This window comes from Bos mutus, chromosome 4 (genome assembly GCF_027580195.1).
Source record: "Bos mutus isolate GX-2022 chromosome 4, NWIPB_WYAK_1.1, whole genome shotgun sequence".
Classification (NCBI taxonomy): Eukaryota; Metazoa; Chordata; class Mammalia; order Artiodactyla; family Bovidae; genus Bos; species Bos mutus.
Genome location: NC_091620.1, coordinates 94,050,579 through 94,078,068, shown reverse-complemented (window position 1 = coordinate 94,078,068; position 27,490 = coordinate 94,050,579). Strand labels below are relative to the sequence as shown.

The window sequence follows — 27,490 nt, the reverse complement described above, 5'->3', positions numbered from 1 at the left end:
GGATGCCATGATCTTCGTTTTCTGAATGTTGAGCTTTAAGCCAACTTTTTCACTCTCCACTTTCACTTTCATCAAGAGGCTTTTTAGTACCTAAAACAAGAAACCAAAGATGAACCCCAGACAAATGTCAGTTATAAAATCAGGCAAATAATAATTAAAATAATGGAATATTCACATATATATATACACCCATGGGCAAAGTCAAAACAGTCCAACAAAAATAAAGTACAATAGATTGACCTGGCAAACAAAGGAAATCAAAAATTATATTTACCAGTTAAGAACAAAACTAACTAAAGCACAAACTGGAAAAGAAAACTAAAGCAAGGTGTCGGGGAGGGGGAATAAAGCAATGAAAATAAAACAAATATGTTGAGAGGAAAGAAAGAAAATAGATATGCAAATTTAAATAGAGGTAGATAAAGATTTATATACATTAAATATTAACTGCAAGGGGAAAAGAACAGTAAGAAAGGCAAACAAAGGAATAAATGTAGAAAAAGTATAATAGGTTTAAGAAAATTAAAAATTAAAATTATAAAAAAGAAAAGGAAAAAAATGGAAGAAAGAAAAAAGGAAAACTCCACAGAACTGCAAAGGCCCAATGTAGAGGCAGAGATTGATAACAAGAATAAAAAGTGTGATTGAATATACACATATACACCCAGAAGCAAAATCAAAACAGTGCAACAAAAATAAAGTAAAATAGATTGACCTGGCAAACAAAGGGAACCAAAAATTATGTCTACCAGAACAAAACTAACTAAAGCACAAACTGGAAAAGAAAACTAAATCAAGGTGCCAATTGGGGTATAAAGCAATGAAAATAAGACTAACAACTTTAAAGGAAAGAAAGGAAGAATAGATATGCATAGTTAAACAGAGGTAGATAAAGAAGATTTATATATATTAAAAATTAACTTCAAGGGAAAAAGAATAGTAGGAAAAGCAAACAAAAGAATAAATATAGAAAAAAATAATACATTTAAAAATTAAAAATTAAAATTACAAAGAGAGAGAAAAGAAAACAAACTCCCCAGAACTGCAAAAGGTGAACATAGAGGCAGAGGTTTATAACAACAATAAAAAATGTGACTGAGAAAAAAAGAAAAAAAAAAAGCTCAAAAGATTGGTTAGATTTTATAGTGCCAATAAAATCGACAACTACAACAGAGTAGGGGGAAAAGGGGAAAAAAAGAAAAGAAAATCCAACAGAATCTATAGAACAAGTCAAAACATAAGAATAATAAATGTTTTTCCTGAGTCACTGCTGTTGGAGTTCTTTCCCTCGCTGGGATCACAGTCCCTTGGATGTGATCCTTGGATGCCCTCTAACACTGTGCTGATCTCTCGACCTGCTGTGGGGGCTGCTCAGATTCTAATCTGCTCCTACTCCTCTGTGCTCTTGCCTCCAGTGTCCACAGCTATCAGAACCAGTGTGTTTTCTTTCGTGAGAGCTCTCAATGACCTTTTACTTATTCCACAGACAGAGTGTCTGCCTAGTTGATTGTTTGGATTTAATCTGGAACTTGTACAGTTGGTGGGAGGGTTTTGGGTCTTCTTCCTTAGTCACACAGTGCCCAGGTTTCGATTGTGGTTTATTTCCACCTCTGGATATGGGTCATCCACTGGGGGGTAGCTCCTGAGGCTGCCCTGGAGGACTTGGATTTGCCCCTGTGAGGGCCAGGTGCAGAGGTGGTGCAGCTGCTTGGGTCACAAAGGTTCTGGCAGCACCAGGTGCTCAGGGGAGTTGGCGGCCAGGGCAGCAGGAAATATAGTGCTCTAGAAGGGTATGGCAACCAGTGTTGGCCAGTATGATCCAGTATTCTTGCCTGGAGAACCCTCCTCCCTGTCAGAGAAGCCTGGCAGGCCACAGTCCACAGGGTTGCAAAGTGAGACACTACAGGAGTGACCCTGCCCACATAGGCACAAGACTTTTTTTGCCTGTGGCAGCTCTGCCCCAGTGAGAGTTGAGTGTGAAGGTAGCGCAGCTGCTTGGCTTGCGGGGACCCTGGCGGCGCTGTGTGCTGGGAAGCAGACTGCCTCCGCCCCAGAAGTTATGGCCCTATCAGAGTCTTTTTTCGAGCCTCTTGTAGCTGGCGATTAGAAGGCCTCCTTGGCCAGTCTTTCTCCATAGCTCCGCTCCTTCAGGCCCTTAGAGGGCTTCCTTGCCTGGGGTCCTTCTCTGTTGTTTGGTGCATCAGGCACATAGAGGGGGGCCCCCTGGGTGGGGTCCTACTCTGTAGATCAGCATGTCAGGCACTTCAAGGGGCACCCTGGGAGGGGTCCTGCTCTGTAGTTCAGTGTGTTGGGTGTTTGATGTGCCAGCCTCTCTATTGTTCAGCTGCCAGTGCCTGCATCTTGGGGGAGAGAGGCTATGGTGATGGCTCAACCCCATACATGTGACTCACCAGTATCCCCTCACTTTCTCGGCTGCCTGGCTCTCCTCCACAGGCATTTCCCACCACAATCTCCTCTCTAACATCCTCTCTATCTGTCACATCCCCTCGCAGTCAACAGAAGCCCTTGCCCTGGGATTGCTCCACAATCCCTAAACTCCAGCTCCCAGCCACTGTGCCATCTGGGGTATATAAGGCTGCGGCAAGGAATGTCTGATTCTCATTCCATTTAGGCTGCCACAGATCAGCTGTTTCACTCTCAACCTTAAATGTTTCTCCTCTGACTCAGACAATTGTCCCAGTGTGGGCATCAGACCCCTGCTTCAGTTCCCCCACCCACCGAGGGCAGGTCCAGTTCTACTAACACTCCCGTTTCCCCCCCTTGTTCCTTCATCCTACTGAGTTTTCCATATATCCTTTCCTGCTGGTCAGGTCCTTCTGTCCACTCTCAGCTGGCGTTCTGCATGCACTTCTGTGTCTGAAGGTGTATTCCTAATGTATCCATGGAGAGAGATGTACTCCACCCAGCTCCTCCACCACCATCTTTTTCTTCCTCCTCCTCTGCCTCTTCTTAATCCAGCAAGAACATCTGGAAGTTCTCAGTTCACATACTGTTTAAGCCAACTTGAAGGATTCTGAGTATGACCTTGCTAACCTGTGAAATGAGTGCAATTGTGCAGTAGTTTGATTAGATTAACCTTAAATTCAAGCTGCTGCTGTTGTTTAGTTACTAAGTCCTGTCTGACTCTCTACAATTCCATATACTGAAGCCCATCAGGCTCCTGTCTCCATGGGATTCTCCAGGCAAGAATACTGGAGTGGGTTGCCATTTCCTTCTCCAGGGGATCTTCCTGATCCAGGGATCAAACCAAAATATTTTCAAGGGAAGATAAGAATGCTGTAGAATAAAATATAGAATAAGATCTATTTATGACTGACAGGTAGTAAATACATTAAGAACACATGCCTAAATAGAGCTTTGGAAATGCACAGAGATGGTAGCAGTGGATAGGGAAGAGAGGGCTATGTGAGTGGAGGAAAGACAGTGAAAGAGGCCAAAGAAAAAATAAAAATTGCCTTTTAATCTTATTATGTATAACTGTACACTAATTTTTTTTAGATTGGCATGTACTGTATTGTTTTAGAATGGAAAAGAAAAGGGAAAAGAGAAATTGTGATAAAATTCATGTTTGTGTTAGAGTAATTAAACAGGTGTCCTCTGACAATTATTACAGTTTTTTAGAAAGTATTTGTTAGCATCAATAAATTGAGTAATGTGCATAAACATTGAGCCAATAGTGGTATTTTCAAAAATTATATAATAGCCATATAAATTTAAGTATTCAAAATTGTTTATGAGAGAATGCTCAATGAAGAGTTGTTTCTAATAGATAAAATTGAGAAACAGCTTAAACACTTTATCAATAAGGATTGAAATCTTAAATAACATGATTTATTTATTAAGAGAATACAGTACAAAATTAAAAATTTGAAGCATATCTCTGTGTATTGGACCTAAAATTCCATTTAGCTTTTGTAAATGAATAATAATATTAACATAATAATAGGAACTATTAGTATATACACTGTTGGTATATATATGTACAAAATTATAATATACATGAGCCTATTAACATATATGTTGTATATAAATATACATAATCTTTTTATATTTGAAAAGTAAGATTAAGGGCTCTAAATTTTTGCTCTCATTGGTAAATGCTTTCAAATGATGATTTAATACTTTTAATATCAGAAAAATAAGAACTTATCAACTCAAAACCACCTAAAGCTTTTAGATGTCTGCAAAAATTACTGATATAAACACAACTTGGTGCAATTAAATAAGTTGTCTTCTTTGAAAAAAGAAATTAAAATTAATCTAATGAATGTAAAACCTTATCAATTTAATATCACTTGTTAAAATATGAATATCCAAGAGCTCAAACATTGCCTGTTTGCACGCATCACACCACTCATTCAAGGTAACCTTCAAGCCTAAGAAGACCAGCAAATTATTCTCACTAAAATTAGTTGATCTCTCTGCGGACTTCCCTGGTGGCTCAGATGGTAAAGCGTCTGCCTGTAATGTGGGAGATCCAGATTTGATCCCCGGGTCGGGAAGATCCCCTGGAGAAGGAAATGGCAACCCACTCCAGTACTCTTGCCTGGAAAATTCCACGGACAGAGGAGCCTGGTAGCCTCACTTTCTGTAGACCTATGCATCACAATGCCCATTTCCAAAAATCAATGTTGTTTTCTCATTTAGTAACATAAAAATCCTTCTCAATGACAAGGTTTTTCAGCCTTCCCTCCTGTGGGTCAAAGTTAAGGATTTCCTCTTGCACAGAACTCTGAATGTGGAAATGGATGAACTGTATTAATATCAACCAACCCATCATCTGTTTGATTTGTACACTCAAACAATTAGAGCTTATAACCTCTTGCAAAAAACTTTATTTCCAAAAGATACCATGATGTTGAAATTGAAATTCACAGAGATAATATTAAAAAGGAATTAACTATGTTTTCAGAGGATTTTATCTTATATTCAGGCTTTGGTCATGACCCATGAACAGTATGAAAGGCAAAATGATAGGATACTGAAAGAGAAACTCCCCAGGTCAGTAAGTGCCCAATATGCTACTGGAGATCAGTGGAGCCTGGCGTGCTGCGATTCATGGGGTCGCAAAGAGTCAGACATGACTGAGCGACTGATCTGATCTGATCTGATAGTCTCAAATCACTTGTAATTTGTAGGTTAAAGAAAATCATGAAAAATTTTAGTTTAGTAATGTACATTCTAAATATGAGAAAACAAAGTAATTTATAAACTCTAATATATTTGAAGTTAGGAAATATATGTTAAGCATCTAATTTACATTGAATTGAAAAAGGCAATAAAAGTCTGATTAACATGATCTCCTTAGACATATGTTGAATAAAAGACTACCTTAATGATGACAATCATATTTTATGCTTTAATTTGGAGTTAATTGTGGAAGTTTTAGTGTTTTAGATATACAGTATTTATGCATCTTAAAAATAAAATAATTTTCATTTTATATGAAATTCATAAGAAGGCAAAACTCTAAAAACGTAAAAACTCTAAAATCCAAGCTGAGTGAAAATAACACAAGATTTATGATACATATGCATACTTGTTGGCGGTTCTGTCTTATAATAAAGTCAGAGGTTGCAAAGAAACATATATGAATTACCATTTCCTTTTGTACTTATTTTATATATATAAAACACATATGCTTATTCCATCATATATGTATGTATACATATAATACCTATATATACATATAAAATGCACACACACACCCAACACTACATCTCCTGGACTCTAGAAGCAGAATGGCACCTCTCAACCACAGTCACCCTCACTTAACATTTTAAAGGCACAGTTACTACATCCTTTAATAAGGCTGTTTTTAAATTTTGAATCATTTCCTCTAGCTTTCCATGGTAAAGTATATTTTTAATATTTTATATATAAAAAAACACTGAATGACCTTATTAGCTGCAGGCTATAAATGCCACAAAACAGATTTAGAAATTGGAACATACCCAGCATAAATGGTTACCAACAGTGAACGGGAAGGCATACAAAACAGGGCAGTAAAGCCACCACACAATATGAGGAAAATCATTAAACGATCTGGAAAAGCATCAAGATGGCTGGCCTCTTTGTAGTTCCAGCACAAAGACTGAGCCTTATTTCTAAATATTTTCCCTGGTGGGGAATAACAGCTTGAAAATAATCCCAGATGTATTCATTTGTGTAACCATTTGCTTCTTGTAGCATATAGGCATGGAAAAATTATTGAAGGCTTCAATTCTGGACTTGTATTTTTTTAAATGTCAGGCTTTTGAAAAATAGCACCATTTTTCTTTAAAACCGTTCATTTACCTGGAATGTTGGCCAGCAGGCCTATAATATGGACTTGGTTTTGTTAAGATTGAAAAAATGCCCAATGGCAAAAGAGGAATGGGCAATTTCAGTGGATATAACTAAATGTGAACCCAAACTCAAATGAGCAAATGTCCAAGCAGGGTGAAAACCAGTGCTTTTATGATTCTAAGCTAGCCAAGGAATTCTAGATCCTGTTAAAGAAAGAGCAATTTAGAGAAACAGTAATCTAGAAATTTTTCTTTAAAGATATTGAAAGCAGACCATTTGAAATAAAGTTTAAAACAGTTGACTTTACACTCAGGGATTTTTTTTTTTTAATCATCCTTTCATTTTGAGATGATTCTAGATGTTGAGACAAGAGTTCCAAAAGCTACAAGTCATTTCTGAAAATCAGTTTTAAAACACAGTTAGATGAACACATTTTTTAGTTCTGTCAATTGTTGACAAATTCACTTGAACTTTTCGAGTTCTAAAAATGTTTAAATTATCTGCTAAGTATTAATTCAACTTTCTACATTTGAGTAAATGTTAATTTTTTTTAAAGTAGTGTCTCTGATAAGGGTGGGGCAGGTATGTGTCTGTGTGAGTGTGTGTGTAGGGAGGAAAAAGGGGAATGAGATTTTAATCAGTGTCATGCTTTTCTCCTCACTTGATCAGATTTTTGTTGTTGTTTTAAAGATCAGTAGGAAATAGCTCACATTTTTAGACATTGTAGTGCTGAAGTGTTGTTTCATTATTATTATAAACTAGACTGTTGTTTAGAATGTGAAGTGGTATGTTTGAACCCATCATCCATTTGACAGATATTTAATGAGCACCTGTGTTATGCCAGGCAGTTTCGCAACCACGGTTTCAGCAGTGGCAAGGAAAACTCTTGTGGCTTAGATGGTGTCACCAGTCCAGGTTCAATGCACGATGCTGGATGCTTGGGGCTGGTGCACTGGGACGACCCGGAGGGATGGTACGGGCAGGGAGGAGGGAGGAGGGTTCAGGATGGGGAGCACATGTATACCTGTGGCGGATTCATGTTGATGTATGGCAAAACCAATACAATACTGTAAAATTAAAAAAAAAAAAATGTTAGCTATAAAAAAAAAAAAAAGAATCTCCAGCCTACAGTGCTGGAGACCCGGATTGGATCCCTCCATCAGGAAGAGCTCCTGGGGAAGGGAATGGCAAGCCACTCCAGAATTTTTGCCTGGAGAATTCCATGGATAGAAGAGCCTGGCAGGCTACAGTCCATGGGGTCGCAAAGAGTCAGACACCACTGAGTGACTAACATACATAGACACAAGGAAGTCTGAGTACATCATTCTTCAGACGGCTTCTTCAGAAAAACTAGAATCATAGTCCTGATTATCTAAGGAAAACAACCTGGGACGAGAAACAGAGTATTTTTCTCATTGACATAACTCAATATATTTTGTAAATATGACATCAGTTTTCTCATAATTGATGTAAAACATTTTTCATCTGAGTATGTATAACTGCTATCCTGTAGCTTAGAAAAAAATCTCTTTGATTCAAGTGATCTCTTGCCTTGAGATATACTATTATCCACAGGATGATGACACCAGAAGGAATGGATTGTATTAATTTTTTCAAGCGAAAATAAGGAACTCAATCTAAACTATGTAAAACTCACCTCACTATGATTTATTGCTTTTTTCAAACCATTGAAGCTGCAAATAAAATTTATGATGGAAGAACAATAAATTAGGACTGGATAAAGGCATAATTTTAGGCCTCAAGTTCCTTGTACAGTTAGATTTTAGCACATAAAATGGGGAGCATAATACTAACAAGTTAATAAAGTCAGCCAAGTGCTGACATGTAGAAACATTTTTTTTAAAACAATGGGTCGGTCCAGTCAGCCTTGTTGACAACCTGAAATTTCAAAACCTTCATTACTTACATTCAATGAACATTAAAAATGTAGAAAAGTTCATAAATACATGCAGCAGAGGTTCACTGGTCTTAGAATATATTTGGGGAGTGGGGGTGGGTAAGTTGCCTTTAAAGTCAAAACTGTAAAATTACCACATAATAAAAGCCTGTGCTTTGAACGCTAATTGCCCATTTATTTAAAAAAGAGGGAGGGGAAAGCTCTCTTCTTACAACTATGAGAGTGTGATGTAGAAACTTTCTTAGGTTTTCCTGAGGTGTGTTTTATGTATTTTTGTCTTTACTGCGCTTTTCCATTTATTCTTGATTTTAATGTTACTAATATGCATAGTATCAAGAAGGCATTATGTCTTTGAAGATTCCTACTGTGTTTTAATTGAGAGTAAATTGCCTTCAATAAATGGGGCTTCCTACTGGCCTGGAAAGCTGGCCCACCCTAGTGGCCAGGCACAAAAGGTCGTTTGAAGAGTTAAACCGAGGCACGATAGCCCACTTTGTCAGCTGCCTAGAGGGAAGTTGTCAAGTCTGGGACCCTGCTGCTTTATTCCTATAACTGTGTTTTAGAAACACCTCACAAGTGGAATTGTGGTTGCCTCATCCAGAAAATGTGGAAAGGATTAATGTGGCATGTAAAACAAATCACTCCTGAGCTCAGCTGAGAAAGTGGGTATTAAAAGCACTGCAGTCAAAAGGGCTTTAGTGAGAGGGTCACGGTGATATACAGTCCGCATATGTTGGGCTGGTAATGCTGCAGGGTGTTTGGAAATGGTAATGGTCCATGGGTGTAAAGTCTTTCAAGACCTCTTAAAGGCACATGTGTTTCTTGAGCATGTCCTCCAAACAAGGGCCTGTTATGGGCTAGACTCACTGAAGCTTTTAAACTTTATTGATTGGTTTGTGGGATTCCAGGTTCACTTACTGCTTAAAAAGAAGAAAGAAAAAAAAAAAAAAAAAAAACCTGTTGATAAACATGGGCAAGAATCCCACTTTAATCTCAACCTTATGAATCAATAAACAGTGTGGGATGTTGCCTCCTCATCGATTACAGTATGCACTGTTTATTTTTATTATGGAAGTGCTTGCTAGTTTTCCGAGTTAATGGCAATAGATCTGGGTTGTTCTTCTAAATCCAGGTGCTTTGTAGATTTATTTTTGAGGGGGAAGGAAAGGGAGACGTGAAGATTTCTTGCTATTTGAAATACGAACCATGCTCTTAATAAAAACTTGTGGGTTTCAAGTTGAGAGAGAACAAATAAACGTGCTAAGGGTAATTTCATAAACTGAAATGACTTTCTTTGGTATTCCCACTTTAGGAATCAATTCATTCAGAGCTTATATTATAATGCAAATATGTAATTCTAGCCACAGTTGAATGAATGCTTAAATAAATAAAATGCAGTAGTTTTCTACATAGCAGTAAACTATTTTTTTTTTGACCAATTCTCCTCTGTTTGGTTTATATTTGCTCTTTTTTATGGGACACTTATATTTTTTCCCCAGAAGGTTAGACCTCATCCATTCATCCATTTTTCTAAATAACCTACTCCAAAGGATCATGCAAAATCTTTGAAAAGATGAAAGCACAGGCAAAGGTTGCAATAAATAAGGAATGATGCATTTAAATAGTTGTCAGCACATGGACTCAAAACAAGCATGTGTTTTTGGGTAAGACCTGATAAAATATCAAGACAGGTTCGCAGGAAGTACTAGTTAACTGACCTAAAAATCTCATCAGTGAAACTAAACAAATAAAAATATTATGTGAGACTGGAAAAAGGCAAGGTAGGGTGCTTTTGTGTTTGGGTTCAGTGCTCCTGAGTTTGGCCCCAACTTACAACCATGACTGCAAATATTTTTTCACCAACTTCAAGCATGACGTTATTCGCTACCTTTGCTTTACTGAAGGCCTGGTAAAAGTCAAGATCAATAATTTCTCAGGACCATTTCCACTCTACACTGAAATTACAACCAGCCTGAGGGACAGAGCAGATATAAAATTTCTTGCCTCCTCTGTAAAACTCATAAAGCATCTACATTGCTTTGTTTTTTAATTGAACTTCCCGTCTTAGTCCCATTGACGTCACTACTCTCTGACAAACACATTTGACCAGGGGTGGGGAGGTGTATGGTGAGCGCCTGTGGTCATTGTATTGGAAATGAAGTGGATGTGTACAGAAAGAAGATGGAAATGTCAAAATAGCTAGGTGGTAAGAACAAGGGAAGCTGCCAACATCATTGTATTTGGCTGTGCAAGCATGGAATACTATGGCTATGACTACTTGATATTCAGAGAAGCAACTAATGTTGCTGCTGTCCACATGCCCAGCTGTGGCTGAAAAGGACACTCACAGCCTTTTGTGCAAAATGCTCTGTATAAGAGTCACTGTTCATGCACCAGTTGTTCTTACTGCCTTTGATCTTCAGATCCTTTTATTTTATGCGAACAGTCTTCATCAGCCAGAAGCAAGCATGAGTCTACAGCCTTATCTTCTCAATTTGCTTATAATTACCCCTCCAAGAAATTTCTGCCTTAGATATAAATGGAAAATGCTTTAGATATTTGTGCTCTCTGTTAGAAGCCACCGCTTCCATATGTAAAACTACTCAAAATTTTCTATTCTACGTTTAGCATTTTTCAAATAATTTCCTGAATATGGTAAACATCCAGAGGGTCAAAGTGCAGTGCCTATCTGTTTCATTTTATTGGGATAGTTTCTTTTCCTACTGGAATGATGATAGCAAGTGGATGATCTTGACAACCGTCTTTCCTTTGTCGTTAGGTATGTGTGAGTCTGTACGTGTATGTGACATTTTAAACTGGAAAGGGTTCCGGGCCTGAATGATAGATTCTGAGACATCTAAGCAAGTTCTGAGTTGGGAAAATCCCTGTGCTCAAGGGTTCTGACTTGGACTGCTTCCTCAAACGCACTAATTGGGGACCTGGACTGTGTTGAGCTTTGCAGGTTTCCATGTCTCCCAGACACACTGCACGTGAGAGCAGACTAACCCACACCAGGATGTGCTGCACACCTGTACAACAGATGACCAATTTTAAATGTGCAAAGAAAAACCTCCACAGAAAAACATGATGTTTCCTTCACATGGTATACATACAATTCAGACAGCTCAGGGGCTAAAGCATGCCATTTCACTGTAAGTTTTCATTGCTAAAGACATTTTATAGGGCTTAAATTTTATATAGTCCAGTATCAAGTAGAACTCCTAATTGCGTAACTTCAAAGTAGACATGTGAGCCCAACTTTAATATTATTTTAGTGGCAATCACTGCCCTTCCAATTGTTCCTATGAGGTCCTATATTAACATTATTATTGGGAATTTTATTTAACTTCAATTTTAGTGAGACCTGTGCCTCCTCCTTTGAGTAGGAGTTTGAACACTTGAGATTGAATTGATAGAGAAAATCAAGTCTGAATCAGTTTATAGCCCAGAGGTACATTGTGAATCCCATAAAGCATTGTTGCAGGAACCTGGTTAGTGTTCTGTACACCTGCTTAATGTTTTTTTCATCATCACAAATGTCAAAGTGCTCAGTAAGTCACTGGGGTTTGAATGACAGCCGTGCGCTAAGCAAGAAGTTATGTTTTTTCACTACCAAATTGGACCATAAATGATGAAAAAGAGGTCAAAAAGGAAGTATGGAACCATACAAATTTGAAAGGGGAAACTGCTAATAGCCATAAACCCGGTGCAATCAAAGGCTTGGCAAGTCATTGCAAATTACCTGCTCTGTGAATTACTGATCGCACTGCATTATGATATAGAACTTTCTAACTCCTTTCATCTGTAGCAACAGGGTTTCTAATAGCTCACAGATCAAAAGCAAAACACTGCCAGTGGAATTCTGATACAAATAAGCCAAGGTTGCACAAGTATAATCCATGTGAACAAAATTTTAATATACATCCAATATTGCTTTTGGTCAGTGGATTATTTAACATAGTATATGTATTTTACAAACCACACTTAAACAATACAATACTTAATGAAAGGGAAGATAGGTAAGGTATGCCTGACTAATATAAAAGGAGGAGTGAACTCTTACATGATACTTTCGTTAGGGACTAATGTAAGTTGGTGTGCCATAAGCCAGATCTTGGCAGTCTTTCAGATGGAAGATGTCAAGTCCCTAAATCTTTTTCTTCTAGCCCAAAACTCAGACATGTGGGAGTCAGGGGTACGAAAAATTACCCCTCCAAATATTTTTCTTATTAGGGAAAATATCTGTATCAATAAGTTTCTTTTGAAAAATATAAAATGCCCGTTAATGGAGAAGTCTGGCGGTCCTTTGCATGCCACTGTAATCAGATTGTTTTCCTCCAGCCTCTTTGCTGGAGATCAGGGGTACTGATTAAATGGACATATTTATTCTACATAAAAAAGGCCCAGGGAAAAGAACACACACACACACAAAAAACCTTGAACTATCAGATACATTATAGCAAAGACTTGGCTCAAGTGTTGCCAAGTGAGATTTTTGCGCTGATGCAAAAATACCCTGGTGCCTGGGAGGTGAAGAGGAAGAAGCAGATGAAGCAGACAGCTGCCAAGGAGAGAGTTTCAGTTATATTGTACTTGGATTTTTGTACTTGATAATAACTGACAGAGTCACAATTGAAAATTATTTCCTTATTGGTTCTTGGATCTAAGTTCTTATGTAACCCACTGCAGTTTTTTTGTAAGGATAATTTTTTTTATTTGTGATAATTATTCAATTAGTGTTACTCCCTGCCCTAATGTTGAAAATACAGTGAAATGAGAGCTAGCATTCTTATAGGAAATGCGTGTAAGTGGCCACACTGAGATAAACAAAGAATACAAATTGCAACAGTTCTATAAAGAATATAAACAGATGGCCAAGAAAGGTATTCTTTAATATTTATTTTTATTTATTTATTTGGCTGTGTCGAGTCTTAGTTACAGCACTCAGAGTCTTTAGTTGTAGCATGTGGGATCTAGTTGTTGCAATGTGGGATCTAGTTTCCTGACCAGGGATTGAACCTGGGCCCTCTTGTACTGGGAGCATGGAGTCTTAGCCACTGGACCAGGAAAGTCCCTGAGAAGGTATTTGAATAGGGCTGCTCCCTGAGGGAGAATGGTCAGGAAACGCTCATAGATGAAATGCTGTTTAAGCTGGGATTGAGTCAATATGAAAAAGCGAGATGTGTAAAGAGCAGGGTAGATGGGAAAGATATGACACAAAGAATAATAATACAGGTCCAAAATATGTGAAGGGCCAAGGGTAGTTGACGAAGAGCAAGAAATACAATGTGGCTGGGCCACAACAAGCAGGGGAGAATAGATGATGATGAGGGCAGATGATGTAAGGCTGTGAGTCAGAGTGAGGAAAAGAGCAACATGTTATAACTAGCTATTCTAGGAAGAACAAATGATCTGCGAGAAAGCACTGAAGCAAAACCAGCTAGGTCAACATTGAGGTGCCCAAGTGAGATGACGGTGGTTTGGATGAGGGTGGTGGCAGTGGAGGAACGCAGAATTTAAAGCAATCTGACTCTGCACCCGACAAATCCCCAGAGAAGTTGTGAAAGGCTTCCTGTCATTGTGGCACAGTAGCCCAACCTTCTGGTTAAGGTGTCCCAGTGAACGATACTCTACCCCCAATCTCCAGACAGAGGATCTGCCTCTCTCAACAGTACACCCTTAAAATTGGTGTGAAAGTTGCTTAGTCGTGTCTCTTTGCGACCCCATGGACTGCAGCATGCCAGGCTTCCCTGTCCATCACCAGCTCCCAGAGCTTGTTCAAACTCAAGTCTTTCGAGATGGTGATGCCATCCAGCCGCCTCATCCTCTGTCGTCCCCTTCTCCTCCTGTCTTCAATCTTTGTCAGCATCAGGGTCTCTTCCAATGAGTCAGTTCTTCGTATCAGGTGGCCAAAGTATTGGAGTTTCAGCTTCAGAATCAGCCTTCTAATGAATATTCAGGGTTGATTTCATTTAGGATTGACTGGTTTGGTCTCCTTGCAGTCCAAGGGACTCTCAAGAGTCTTCTCCAACACCACAGTTCAAAAGCATCAATTCTTTGGTGCTCAGCCCACTTTATGTTCCAACTCTCAGATCCATACATGACTACTGGAAAAACCATAGCTTTGACTAGACAGACCTTTATTGGCAAAGTAATGTCTCTGCTTTTTAATATGCTGTCTAGGTTGGTCATAACTTTTTTTCCAAGGAGCATCTTTTAATTTTATGACTGCAGTTACCATCTGCAGTAATTTTGGAGCCCCCCCTCCAAAATAAAATCTCTCTGAAGTGATGGGACTGGATGCCATGATCTTAGTTTTTTGAATATTGAGTTTTAAGCCAACTTTTTCACTCTCCTCTTTCACTTTCATCAAGAGGCTCTTTAGTTCCTCTTCACTTTCTTCCATAAGGGTCATGTCATCTGTGTATCTGAGGTTATTGATATTTTTCCTGGCAATTTGTCTTTATCTTTCTGACTTATTTCATTTAGTATGATAATGTCGAATTGCATCCATGTTGCTGCAAATGTCATAATTTCATTTTTTTGGATAGCTGACTAGTATTCCATTGCGTGTGTGTGTGTATCTTCTTTATCCATTCATCTTTTTTATCTTTATCCTTTCATCTTTCAATGGACATTGAGGTTGGTTCCATGCTTTGGCTGTTGGACATTGTGCTGCTATGAACAATAGGGGTGCATATATCCTTTTGGGGGGTACATTTCTTTATTGCAGTATAGTTGCTTTGCAGTGTTGTGTTAGTTTCTGCTATACAGCAGAATGAATCAATTATACGAGTGTGTGTATATATATATATATATATATCCACTATTTTATATTTCCTTCCCATTTAGGTCACCACAGAGCATTGAGTAGAGTTCCCTGTGCTATACAGTAGGTTCTTATTATCTGTTTTATACAAAGATGTGTATAGATGTGTATACATCTATGAGTAGAGTTCCCTGTGCTATACAGTGGGTTCTTATTATCTGTTTTATACATAGATGTGTATAGATGTGTATACATCTATGTGTATACATAGATGTGATCCCAACCTCCTGATCTGTCCCACCTCCCCATTCTGAGGCGTGCATGTATCTCTTTAATTTTGTCTGGATATGTGCCCAGGAGTTGGCTTGCTGGATCATGTGGTAATTCTTAGATTTTTAAGGAACCTCCATACTGTTTTCCGTAGTGGCAGCACCAACTTACATTCCCAGCAACAATGTAAGAGAGTTCGCTTTTCTCTACACCCTCTCTCCAGCATTTATTTGTAGACTTTTTTAATGCATTTACAATTTTTTTTTTCTAATTTTATTTTTAAACTTTACATACTTGTATTAGTTTTGCCAAATATCAAAATGAATCCACCACAGGTTTTGAAGTACAGCTAATTACTATGCAAATCTCTTTGCTCTGCTCTGATGCAGAGCAAAGTGACTCAATTGTACACATGTAGACTTTCCTTTTTTAATATCCCTTTCCATTATGGTTTGAATATAGTTCCCTATGCTATATAGTAGGACCTTGTTTCTTATCCATTCTATGGCTAGTAATTTTCATCTGCCAACCCCAAATTCCCAATCCTTCCCTCTCCTACACCACCCTGCTTGGCAACTACAAGTCTGTCCTCTATGTACATGAGTCTGTTTTGTACATAGATTCACATGTGTTATATTTTAGATTCCACATATAAGTTATATGGTATTTGTCTTTCTCTAACTTACTTCACTTAGTATGATTTCTAGTTGCCTCCCTCTTGCTACAAATGGGCATTATTTCATTCTTTGAGCAGCTGACTAGTACTCCATTGTATATATGTGCCATATCTTCTTTATCTGTATGGACATTTGTCTCCATGTTTTGGCTATTGTGAATAGTGTTGCTATGAACATAAGGGTGCATGTGTCTTTCTGAATTATAGTTTTGTCCAGGTTTATGTCTAGGAGTGGAATTGCTGTATCATATGGTAATTCTATTGTTAATTTTCTAAGGAACCTCAATACTCTTTTCCATAATGACTACACCAACTTACATGCCCTCCTGACAGTGGAAGAAGATTCCCTTTTCTCCACAACCTCTCCAGCATTTATTGGTAGACTTTTTAATGATGGCCATTCTGACCACTGTGAGGTGGTCCTCAGTGTAGTTTTGATTTGCATTTCTCTAATAATTAGTGACGTTGAGCATCTTTTCATGTGCCTATATGCCATCTGTATTATTCTTTGAAGAAATGTCTATTAAGGTCTTCTGCCCACTTTTCATTGGGATTGTTTTTTGTCGTTGTTGTGAAAGACGATTCAGATTGTCAGATGGCTGAAGGTTATCACTTGGCCTTTCTTGCAATGCAGTGTTTGGGTGTCATCATCTATCTTGTTGTTCAGTCACTAAGTCATGTCCAACTCTTTGCAACCCCGTGGACTGCAGCACACCGGGCCCTACTGTGCCTCACTGTCTCCTGGAGTTTGCCCAAGCTCATGTCCATTGAGTCAGTGATGCTATCCAACCATCTAATCCTCTGCTGCCCTCTTCTTTTGCCCTCAATCTAGCCCAGCATCAGGGCCCTTTCAAATGAGTTGGCTCTTGAATCAGGTGCTCAAAGTATCAAAGGTTCAGCATCAGTTTTTCCAATGAATATTGAGGGTTGATTTCCTTTAGGATTCACTGGTTTGATATCCTTGCAGTCCAAGGGACTCTCAAGAATCTTCTCCAGCACCACAGTTCAAAAGCAAAAGCATCAATTCTTTGGTGGTCAGCCTTCTTTATGGTCCAACTTTCACATCCATAGATGACTACTACATAGCTTTGACTATATGGGTCTTTGTTGGTAAAGTGATGTCTCTGCTTTTTAATACACTATGTTTGTCATAGCTTTTCTTCCCTCATCTATGAATCACTTCAGTGTCATTTAGGGCAAGAGGCTGCTGAACCAGGATGCCAGCCACCCCAGGCCCACCTTCCAGGGCTGAGTGACTATCATGCTGTAAACCTGAAACTCTGCTGAGGCCATGTGCAGGAAAGTTCTAAAGAACAGTCCCTGAACCAGGAAGCTGCCTGTATACATGCACGCCACCCTTTAGACCATGTAAGCTCAGTCATGCTCCCAAACAAGTGTAAGTTCTATGATGCACTCATTCCCAACAGGGAAATGGGAAGGAAGTGGAAGCAAGGAGAAATAATAAACAACTGGCTTCCCATGAGGATTGTTGAATTTTATCATGAACATATATTTTGGCTAATATTTACAATATGGCATGTGCTGGCCTCTTTTTGAGGAAAAAAATATACAGAAATGCTCCTAAGTTCTTTTTCCTATCCTGCAGAAATGGAAAAAAATAAGTTCAGAAAGCACAAGTTCACTACCTGCCTCCAGTTCAGTCGCTCAGTCATGTCCGACTCTGCAACCCCATGAATCGCAGCACACCAGGCCTCCCTGTCCATCACCAAATCCCGGAGTTCACGCAGACTCACGTCCATCGAGTCAGTGATGCCATCCAGCCATCTCATCCTCTGTCATCCCCTTCTCCTCCTGCCCCCAATCCCTCCCAGCATCAGGGTCTTTTCCAATGAGTCAACTCTTCGCATGAGGTGGCCAAAGTACTGGAGTTTAAGCTTTAGCATCATTACTTCCAAAGAACACCCGGGACTGATCTCCTTTAGGATGGACTGGTTGGATCTCCTTGCAGTCCAAGGGACTCTCAAGAGTCTTCTCCAACACCACAGTTCAAAAGCATCAATTCTTCAGCGCTCAGCTTTCTTCACAGTCCAACTCTCATATCCATACATGACCATTGGAAAAACCATAGCCTTGACTAGACAGACCTTTGTTGGCAAAGTAATGTCTCTGCTTTTCAATATGCTGTCTAGGTTAGTCATAACTTTCCTTCCAAGGAGTAAGCGTATTTTAATTTCATGGCTGCAATCACCATCTGCAGTGATTTTGGAGCCCCCCCAAATAAAGTCTGACACTGTTTCCACTGTTTCCCCATCTATTTCCCATGAAGTGATGGGACCAGATGCCATGATCTTAGTTTACTGAATGTTGAGCTTTAAGCCAACTTTTTTACTCTCCTCTTTCACTTTCATCAAGAGGCTTTTGAGTTCCTCTTGCCATAAGGGTGGTGTCATCTGCATATCTGAGGTTATTGATTAGGTGATAAAATTAAATGTATAATGACAGAGAAACAGGCATATTAAAGCAATGAGGAAAGATTACCATTAATTTTGATTAAAACACCTTAATATTTCTTTATGAAACACGACTAGCTGATGTTCCTCAGTTAATGAATTTGCATATTTAAAATACTATCACAACCATTTTATCAGAGTGTAACTTGTCCAATATTGAGTTGGAATTTGAGTTCCTCTGATTTTCAGTCTCTGTTTGCTATTTGTACTCATTGCTAAACTCCTGTTTCATATTCACAGAATATATTTACATATTTCTCAATGCATGGGTAGGCCCAATGCATATCCAGAGGTGTCAAGAAAATTAATCAAAATCAAGAGAGTATGTTTTTGTGTATCCATACACGTATTGCACTAGTTTTGAACAACAGTCTGTATTTTTTTCAGTGTTTTTCCACAGTGTGTATTTTTCTCTGAAAAAGAGAGTTTGAAAAGAATTGCCAGATCTGTCTTGGAACTTCCATTTTAAATTCAAAACAGATTCCCAAACGTCTACTGGGATATATCTCCAAATACGACAAAGAATGTGCACCTGTGATTACCTAAACCGGCCAAAGAAGGGCACCAGTGCCTCACATAAATGTTGTCACAGATATTTTTTATTTGGTTATAGAATTTTATCAGAAATCCCATGGCTCGGTGGAGAATTCTATCTGTCCTACAGGTCTACTTCTTGCCTTTAGATAACATTTTACAGCAAAAACCTGACATATTGCTTCTGTCACCCTTTGGCCACTAAAGGAACTTAAAACAGCACAATGGGTGAATAATAAGGAGACAAAGGGAATTTTCTGCTCTTTTGGCTCAGTCCATGCATGTGGTCATAATTTTCCAACTTTATGACAATAAAGGGAATGAATTTCTCTCTCCACTGCTCCTTCCCCAGGTGACCTTCCACTGTTAAGTTTAGCAGTTGGCCGTATGTATTATAGAATGGTTAAATAAGCTAAAGGGTGACGAACGAGATGGCTACTTGAGATTTACAAGGAGATAATGAATGGTGGAGAAAGAGTAGCGCGTTTGAAGGGCAGGTTCAGAGAGGCACTAACCAAGGTGGATGATTATCTTACAGTTTCTGAGAGCCAAATAGAAAACTGAAGAGAGCCTGACAAGTCTCAGGCTAATTTGTTCTGTTGTGTGCTGTGGCTGATAGGATAGACCCACATCAGCCTGGAGTAACTGCAATAAAAATCTTATTTTCTTCTTTATAATTGTAGGCTACACCTTATAGTCCTTTACCTGATTTATCTATGAATTCTCCATACCATTTGGATGGTTTTTAAGACTGAGTTTTCAAACAACTACTTACATGACACAGTGATTTTACTTGTATTCAGTATTGCTCAGTTTTCAAAACCAGGCAAAGAAAACAGTCACATTAAAAAAAAAATGTACAAAAATACTGAACAGAAGGATGGATAAACAAATTGTGGTATGTCCATACACTGGGATATTATTCAGAAATTGAGGAACAAACCACTACAACCCCATTGATAAATCTCCAAAATATAATGCTAAGTAAAAGATGAGTAGTTACTATGAGTAATTACCATGTGGTTCGTTTGAATGACCATGAAAACTAAAATGCCTGAAATTATGATATAAAAACTGGAACAGTAATTGTCTCTCTGGGCAGAGGGCTAGGAGGTGAGGGTAATGTTGGATTTGGCGTAGTAATATTCTATACTTTGAAAGAGGTTTTAGTTACATGGGTGTAGAAACACATCAAAAATCATCAAATGATACACAAGATATGTGCATTTTGCCTTATAAGTTGAACAAAAAAGTCATTCAATATTGAACCCTGGTTGATAATATTCATAGTTTTGAGGTGAACAGCACTGAGACTGCAATTAACTTTAAAATGCATCAGAGTAATGATATAGATTAGTAGGTAGAGAGGTGAAAAGTAAAGAAAGCAGAATTATAGAAACTGGATGCTAAATATATGGGTATTCACTGCACACCTCTTTCAAACTCTATTTGGAAATTGCCATAATTAAAATATTAGAAAAAAAATTAGGCATCACTGTTTTCCTTTTTTCTTTGTGTTGCTCCCGAAAACTTAAGAGTTGAAATGAAAAAACCAACAAAAATATTGGCTACAGCTCTCTCAGTGAACAAGGCTCTGATGTTCTGCTTGCTATTCTGTTTAAGCCAGCACTCCATGATAATTTAACATGGAAGTGAATGACTTCCTTACCCAGAAAGGACTATATTCTCACAGTGAAGAACAAGCATGCAAAGCAATGATGGAAGTGCGCTGGCCAGGGATACATGATGAACCTGCTATATGAGAGCCCTGCTCACAGACCTTCCCCGTGGCAGCGAGCAAACAGTACGGGTTCTTCCTCTACAAAAAGGGACAAGGAGATATAGTGATTAACTACAAGGTTTTGAAGTCAGGGGCATGCATCTAAGTTTGCATTTGGGCTCTCCCTGCCATTAGCTTTCTTTCCCTATCAATGTTATTGAACTTTTTTCCGTGTTTTGGTTTCATCATTTACCAAATGGACGAATTATTTGACATTTACTCTTGAAGGTATTCTGAGGAATAATGAAGTACTGAGGTTATTATTATCACACGCAGACACACACAGAACTGGAGAAGAGAGAACAGAAATGGATTAAGTGTGATGGAATTTAAAGAAAAGTAAAGTTTTAGAGCAGAGGATAATGACAAAATAAGCTAGAAAGAATCAAACTATCAGACTGCACAATTCCTGGTTTTCCCATGACTGCTTTTTTATTTTCTTTTTTGTACTATGTGGGTTACAGAAGTACTTTTCCCCCTTGAACATTAAAGCGGTGACAGCAATGATTATTCCTAAGCACAGGTCTGAATAAAAAGCCATACTATGGAATATTTTACTCTCCCTGCAAATCTCCTCACAACCTTCTCATAAATAAATGGGGCTAGAGTCAAGAAAACTATGTTAAATCCCTCCTTTACTGTTTGGACTGTTCCCAAATCATTCATCATGAATACAGGAGGATGGGGGCTTCTCTTTGGCATATATCTTAGGGAGGTCTGGCAGGGTTAAGGGAAAGAGACAAAGGAGCCTGTGCTCAAATAGCCAGGGTATTTTTGCCAATCTAATGCTTTTAAAAATACATGCACAGTATACTTTTGTCAGGAAATCCTCAGGATGCTTACAGTGAAGGTGGTGAAAATTGCTTAGGCAGCTCAAAATCGTATCTAGAGCTTTTTGCAGAACAGTGTTCTGACAAGTGAAGATGAGAATATCCATCTCTAGATCTTAAACTCAGTGACCCTGAGAATTGGCAGTAATTTTTTTTAAATTGGATTGGAATCGAGTAACTCTTTAAATGTGAGTGGTATCTATTTCCATTCTATCAGTATTTCTGGGCAAAGAGGATGACGTTGTACAGGCCAATTTGAGGGCAAAAATATCTTGGTCCCAGGGAAACTAGGCATGCTGTATAAGAGTCACAAAATTCATGATAGATTGCTCTGTGCAATTGCTCTTAAGGATTCCATGTCCTATTTTAAATCTTTGAAATGAAACTTTATGCCACAGGGTCGTCAATGAGAGGAAAGGGTAAAGGAAAAATATAAAATAAGGCTGAAGCAAGACAGCACATCTGTTACGGTATGAATGGCTCTTACAAATTCTCTTCCTTTCACTCAGAAACGTCTTATTGTTAACTGTTTTATTTGGGTGGGGTATACATTATTTATGGGGTTTAGAGTAGAAGGCCACCATGTTTTATCTTTTTCTGGCTTTTATGCTTGAAAAAACAATGCTAAGTTGTGGTTGTGTCAAGATAACTTTAAGTGAAAAGTACATTTTAAAATTTCTTTAATTAAACATGATCAAAGGCACCCTTAAAGCATTTGAATGAGCATTTTGCTAGTTATATGGCACTGTCTATATTCTTTTAACATGGCTATTGGCTCAATGAACCTGTTGTTGGTTCAACAGTTCCTTCTGCTATGAACGACCAAAATTTTCCACTCTTTGAAACTTAGTGTTTTACTATATACAGATGAAACACACCTGTTTCTGATATACAACCACTTTCAATTTTTGTTAACTGAAAAAATTCATGAAATGGAAAAAATCTGTGTACTCCTTTCTGGTGTAAAATATAATTTGGAGATTCATGTTGTTGATTAAAAAACAGTGAGCACCTACTGTGCGCAGAAGGCACTGTGGGATTAATTCAACAAATCTGAACATGTTTATGGAGCACTAACTCTGGGCCGAGCCCTCTTGCACCATCTGAAAGGTGGGTTATGAAAATAAAACAAAGCAAAAATACAGAGACAAACACCAGTAACAAGCAGGGAAGGAAGCGAGATAGAGTGTGCTGGGGGGTGGCCTGACTATTAGATAGGATGACCAGAGCATTTGGTATTGGGGGAAACAAGATTATAATGGGGAAAGGTGAAGAAAGATTGGGAAGAAAATGAAGGTGCAGACAATATAGTTCATTGTGGAATTTCTTTCCCAACAGAGGGAGCAACAAGGGCCTTGAAGTGGAGGAACACTGAACACTTGAAGAAGAGGCCAGTGATGCCATAGCTGAACACCTGGAGTGGGAAGAAGCATAGATGAGTTCATAGAGGTAACAGGGAGCCAAATTATAGTAGGTCTTGAAAGCCATTGAAAAGGCTTTGTTTTTACCACGAGCAAGATAGGAGCCTTTGGAGGGGTTGAATAAGAGAAAGCATTATCTAAGTTTTTAAAAAATTACTTATTTCAATTAATTTTTATTGGAGTATAGTTGCTTTATAATGTTGTTAGTTTCTGCTGCTGCTAAGTCGCCTCAGTTGTGTCCGACTCTGTGCGACCCCATAGACGGCAGCCCACTAGGCTCCTCTGTCCCTGGGATTCTCCAGGCAAGAACACTGGAGTGGGTTGCCATTTCCTTCTCCAATGCATGAAAGTGAAAAGTGAAAGTGAAGTCGCTCAGTCGTGCTCGAATCTTAGCGACCCCATGGACTGGAGCCCACCAGGCTCCTCCGTCCATGGGATTTTCCAGGCAAGAGGACTGGAGTGGGTGCCATCGCCTTCTCCAGCAAAGTAAATCATCTATACACATATCCCCTCTTTTTTTATTTCCTTCTCCTTTAGGTCACTACAGAGCACTGAGTAGAGTTCCCTGAGCTCTACAGTGGGTTCTCATTAGTTATCTATTTTATACATACTATCAGTATTGCACATATGTCAATCCCAATCTCCCAATTCCTCCCACCAGCCCCCTTCACGTTGGCATCCATACATTCGTTCTCCACATCTGTGTCTCTATTTCTGCTTTGCAAGTAAGATCATCTATACCATTTTTCTAGATTCCATATATATGCATTAATATACATATTTGTTTTTCTCTTTCTGACTGGCTTCTTATTTGCTTTGCTCCGTATAACACTCTCTAGGTCCATCCATGTCTCTAGGCCCAGCTAATTTTGTTCCTATTGGAACAAAGAGGCTGAGTGATATTCTATTATATATGTAATACATCTTCTTTATCCATTCCTGTGTTGATGGACATTTAGGTCTCTTCCTTGTCCTGGCTATTGTATGCAGTGCTTCAGTGAACACTGGGGTGCATGCATTTTTTTTGAATTATGGTTTTCTCCAGGTCTATGCTCAGTAGTGGGATAGCGGAGTCATATGGTAGTTCTGTTTTTAGTTTTTTGAGGAACCTCCATACTGTTTCTTTATAGTAGCTATAGCAATTTGCATTCCAGTCAACATTGTAGGATGGTTCCCTTTTCTCCACATCTTTTCCAGCATTTGTTGTTTGTAGATGTTCTTGATGATGGCCATTCTGACCACTGTGAGGTGATACCTCATTGTAGTTTTGATTTGTATTTCTCTAATAGTGATGTTAAGCATCTTTTCATGTGGTGTTGGCCATCTGTTTGCCTTCTTTGGAGAAATGCCTATATAAAAGTCTCCTGCCCATTTTTTGACTGAGTTTTTTTTTTATATTGAATTGCAGGAGCTATTTGTATATTTTGGAGATCAATCCTTTGTCAGCAAATATTTTCTCCCATTCTGAGGGTTGTCTTTTCATCTTGTTTATGGTTTTTTTTGGCTGTGCAATACCTTTTAATTATTCCTAAATCAGTATAGTTGCCCTGTTGCATACACACACACACAGTAGTATGTGTATGTAGAGACAGAGAAATCAGTCAGCAAGCCACTGAGTATACCAGATGAGAGACAATTATGGCTTGGGTCAGGGTCATAGACATGAAATGCCTAGAAGTAGATTCTGGATATATATTTGAGATTTGCAGAATTTACTGAAAGATTGTATGCATAAATTAAGAGAGAGATGAATCAGTGATTCTAAAATGTCAGTTGCCATTTATTACAGAAGAGAAGGTAGGAGGTAAAGCAAGTTTTGAGGGATGGCAATGGGGGCAGGGATTGGGATTTCTGTTTTAGACACATTTCACAGGAGATGCCAAGTGAGGAGGCAAAGTGCAGATGACTCAGCATGTAGGTGGGGAGAACCATCGGGAGCTGAGGTCAAGGTCCAGGCTGGACACACATATTTGGGAGTCATCAGCATTGAGATGATATTTAAAGCTGTAAAATTCCATAAAATCATCTTGGGAGTGAGTGGATATTGATCAAGTACCAAAACGAAGCTTTACTAAATAGTGAAGAATCCAGACTGATAAGCTAGAACCCAAAGAGGGGGAGGGAATGAGACACCAAGAAGAAATGGCCAGTGAGCGAGGAGGAAAACTGAGAAAGCATGAGGTCCTAGAAGTCAAGTGGCGAAAAAAAAAATGGAATGAGGATTATAGAAACAATTCTTAACCTTATAAAGATACAATGATATAAAAGTATTCCAAATTTAGTAGAGTAAGTGGTAAGTGCTACAAAAGATCTGTATTTCTGGCTGCTACAGTCGCTTACAAAAGGGATTCCTGACCCTCAGTTCATGAGAGGCCTGCATGGAGTGGGCAGCATTTACACCCAATGTTGAGGGATGTGTAGAAATTTGATTGGTAGAAGTGGAGGAATAGAAGACAGTTGTATCAGAGGGAACCTTTTACTAAGAAGCTCAGAGAAGGGAAAGGATGAGGTATATTTGAGGAACAGCGAGTAGTCAAGCTGGCCTGGGGTGGAGAATATCCAGACCACTTGCTGCACACATCTAGGGCAGGTTGCCAGGGGCTGATAAAGATGCTCAGATTTTGTTATGTGGTTTTTGTTTCTTTACCAACTCTTCAAAGCAATGGGTATAAGAAGTCTTAACCCTGAACCTTTCTTTTCAATCCTTTCTCCCAATCTCTCACCTACCAAATCTTGTCTTCTCATCTGTAAATACAGTAACAGTCATGCACAAACTCTATCTGTTTAGCAACTGTGGAGTTCTTGTTCTAAGGTAACTCTGGTAGGAGAAAAGAGAGTAACATGTGCAAAAATAATCACTGTAGTAGGAGTTGCTTCTGTGTTCCAATTCTGAAGTTGGAGGAAAAGGGTAGAGAGAGAAATAAGAATAAGATAAGGCTCATTCTTTGAACAGTTGCACAAATTTCTGAGGTCACTTTGCCTTAATAGCTGGAAAATAGAAAATTCATGCTATATATTTGGAATTTGGCCCAGCACAATCTGACCTGTGCCCCAGTGCCATGGAGACGAGAAAGTTGTGTTGCCAGCATCCAGATACAAAATTCCTTAAAAATAACAGTCGTCACCTCTGGGGCCTGATCAACTCATGGCACTGAAGAAAAAGAAACATGAGGAGGAATCACATGAGATTTTCTTCTCAGTAACAGACAGGAAATATATTAACAGATTCCATGCCTCAAAAAAATGAACATGGTAAATTTTCTTATAGATATTTTCATGTGAATTTTAATTTTAGGGTCAATTTCATGAGTTTTCCCCCCTCATCTTTGTATTCCCAGTGACTTAGTGGGATGAACTGAGTCAGAGGACCTATTATCCATTTCGAACTCAGTCACCAGTTTAAGCCCCCTGGTCTCTTTGCACTTCATGGGTCTTATTTGCAAAATTAAGGGAGGGGACACTGGTATAGAAGAAAATGGGAAAGTCATCCTAAATCTGTAGGATTTGGAGTCATACATATTTGGTAGCTACAGGATGCTGTGCAAACTACTGAGTGTCTCAATTTCAGTTGCTGAAACACAGATCGGAAAGAATAACAGCTCTCACCCAGTGCTGTGATGAGGATTAAAAGAATTCATGTACAGAAAACTTCTGGCACATAGTAGATCCTTGAATAAATACTCATTTCCTTCTTTCTCTTAATTTGACCATTTTAGTTCCAATATAACGTCAAGCACTTATTTTGCAGAATATTTTTTGAAAGAAATTACAGAATTTACCACTATTTGTTGTTTTGAATTTTTAAGAAATGGCATCCGCAGCCTCTACGTTTAGGGTGAAAAATAAAGAATTTGCCCGGAGCGCGTACTACATGAACAGTGAGGAGAAAACTGGTATTCCCCTCGGGAGATTTAAGATTATTTGGGGAAAAAAGAGGAAGGAAGGAAAGGAGGAAGGAAGTTAGTTGATAAATAGTTTTAAAGTCTATAAATTTAAAATAAACCAAATAAGAGAAAGAAGAGTATTTGTTCCACTGTCCTTCCCATTAAGATGTAGGTTAGGTACTGGGGCTGGCATGACACAAACATCTATCTTCTTCCTAAAATGGAAAAACAAATTTTATGAAAATGAGTGAGTTAACAGCAGGAATGTCAGCTCAGTCAATGACTCAATGCTCTTGTAAAAGGAAGTGTATACTTTACTACTTTGGCCTTTCTATATTTTTCTTATTTTGTCTGACTACATATTGCAGACATTCTTTTCAGTTAGCAAGTAGTCTAATTTGCAGCTGCTTTTATAAAACCAAAGCTTACCTCCTACAAATGAAAATGTTCAAGTCCTTCGATCTCTAGTATCATAAGGTTTGTTATTTCAGACATGTAAAACACCCAGAGCACGAAGAAAACACAATGAATGGCCACCATCCCTCAGCGCCATCCATTACTCAGCCTTTTCAGTTTTGTCATACAGTATGAAATATAAATGGAGAAAGAGAGGAAGGGAGACAAAGCA

General features: G+C 38.6%; 1 protein-coding gene and 1 long non-coding RNA gene across 5 annotated transcripts in view; one reads left to right on the top strand and one right to left on the bottom strand.

The window, feature by feature from the left end:
* Positions 1 to 27,490, top strand: part of LOC138987644 (uncharacterized) — a 358,883-nt gene that overhangs the window by 308,864 nt on the left and 22,529 nt on the right. The gene's annotated exons all lie outside the window — the stretch shown is intronic.
* Positions 12,148 to 27,490, bottom strand: part of CRPPA (CDP-L-ribitol pyrophosphorylase A) — a 468,932-nt gene continuing 453,589 nt past the window's right edge. For all 3 annotated transcript variants that reach the window (XM_070369767.1, XM_070369766.1, XM_070369769.1), the window contains one exon: positions 12,148 to 27,077. The gene's annotated coding sequence lies outside the window, so the exon portion shown is untranslated. The remainder of the gene's footprint in view (positions 27,078 to 27,490) is intronic.